Here is a 2,433-nt window from a genome sequence, read left to right on the forward strand (position 1 = left end):
GATAGATAGATAGATAGATAGATAGATAGATAGATAGATAGATAGATAGATAGATAGATAGATAGATAGATAGATAGATAGATAGATAGATAGATAGATAGATAGATAGATAGATAGATAGATAGATAGATAGATAGATAGATAGATAGATAGATAGATAGATAGATAGATAGATAGATAGATAGATAGATAGATAGATAGATAGATAGATAGATAGATAGATAGATAGATAGATAGATAGATAGATAGATAGACTGACTCTGTACTTTATATGTTATCTGTCTAAATCAGGTCTGTTTTGAAAATGAGTCCTTGTGACTCAATGAGACTAACCTGTATAAATAAAGGTTGAATTAATATCCAGATATTAATTCCTCTGAAATCCATGTTATTACAAAAACAGAAGAGAGGTTCCAAAGGGAAACAATTTGCCCTAAATATATTTATTTGTGAAGTTAAAGGGGTGGTTTAGGGTTTCGTTCTGAAAGTTTTTATGTAACCACATGTGAAACGTGGAAATGTGTAATGCAAAGCAAATGTGGAAATACTTTCCCCAAAGTCTATAACAAACAGCAAATGGTTTAACATGTAAAACACAGTGAAACTTATTCCTTTATGAAGGATTCACATGTAACTCCACATGTTCATTTACATGATTTTAGAAACCTTATTTCAGTCCGAGCTCTAACTAAATTATTCAAGCAGAGGCTGTAACACAAATTTTCAAAAACAAAAATAAAATGTGTGACATTAATGTTAGAACGTGTTTTTATGACTGTGCATAACTGACTGTGTTTTTGTTTTGTAAAAACCTGCTGTTTTAAAGCAAAATGTGGACATCCTTCTTTGAACTTGATTTACCACCGAAACATCACAGGCACCAGAATGACCTGAAACCCAACATCAACACTATTATACGTAGTGCTTGCGCCAGCTCACTTAACATAAAGTTTTTGATGTACAGTGCACTTTCTGCACAATTCAAGCTATGGATTGACAGAAAAAAAAAATACTGAAAGAAGGAGAGCGCTAAGTGAACAAGGCATCTACGTAAAGAAGTGCCATACAGTTAGTGTGCTTTTAGGGGTCAGCTCAGACAAATTTAGCATTCATATCCCTCCATCAACAAGCACACATAAATTTTAGATGTTCATTTTGTTACGATAAAATTGGTGAAGTGTATCCTGAAAACCTTTTATGGTGCGGAACAGAACCATGAAATACAAGCGCAAGTGACAAGAGTATGAATTCACATGACTTCACATTTTTGCATTTTCTCAAAGTGACAAGTAAACACCTTAAATCTGTAATGCCATATGCATTATGCATCATCTGTGTTTTGACATCCATCATTTTGTGCTGACTACGGCAAAATGTCAGCTTATAGTGCCACGACCAGGAAAACATGAGGCTAGGATTATATTCAGGTCACAAAGTTTTAAAAGGCTTGCAGATTCTGTGTTTGTGTGTGTGCACGCATCTTCTCTTGTCGAGAATCTAAATGAGCTGCTCACATTACAAAAGACGTCGTTCAGCTTTTTGCAACAGAAAAAATGCCAACTAGTTTGGGACGAAGCAGGAAACACACACTGAACTGAAGCGCAGATGATCATAACTTTTGTTACGCCAAATATTGAACCAGGTTTGACAGCGTTACTCAACCAGAGAGCAAAAGCTCAAATAGTGCAGAACTCTGCCTTGTCGATGTCCATTAAGGTTGATGTTTTTCCCACTGCAGAGTGACAGCCCATTTTTCAGATTTTGCTTCTAAAACTCTGTTTTTTGTATCAGAGTGAACATGAAGGCAGCGCGGAGATGTAGACTCAGTTCTGCACAGTTCATACATGAGGACGCGATGTAGGAACCTGTTGCTGTGCTGCCTTCAAAACTTGTTTGGTCACAGCCCAAACGCTGCATTTCTGCTTGAGCTAAAATAAAATAAAAAAACAACAACTGCTGCATCTCTATATTCAGTGCTCAAGTGTGTTTATTCATCTGATTAGCATACTGTTCTTTTGGGTTTATGAAAAAATGTATCCAACAAGAGTACCTCATACAGAACATTATACACCGTCAACAAACTATTACATACTGTAACACAGCAATACAGACGAGCAAGATCTTGTATAACGTTTGACTTTGGTTTGTGACCTTGACCTTGAAGCTGGGTTGATGAAAAGTGTATGTGGCACACCACACCATCTAGTGACGACGCATATGTGTATGAAGTTTAGTTAAATTGTTATTAAGATAAGATAAAATAAGATAGAACTTTATTGATCCTGCAGGAAATTGTTGTGCCAGAGTTGCAGTACAAAGGAACATACACAAGGAATCACACAAGATATAAAAATACCAGCTTTATACCAAAAATTAAAATACCCAAATTATTATTATTATTATTATTATTATTATTATTATTATTATTATTAT

The sequence above is a fragment of the Nematolebias whitei genome, chromosome 1 (genome assembly GCF_014905685.2).
Source record: "Nematolebias whitei isolate Nwh7 chromosome 1, NemWhi1, whole genome shotgun sequence".
Lineage (NCBI taxonomy): Eukaryota > Metazoa > Chordata > Actinopteri > Cyprinodontiformes > Rivulidae > Nematolebias > Nematolebias whitei.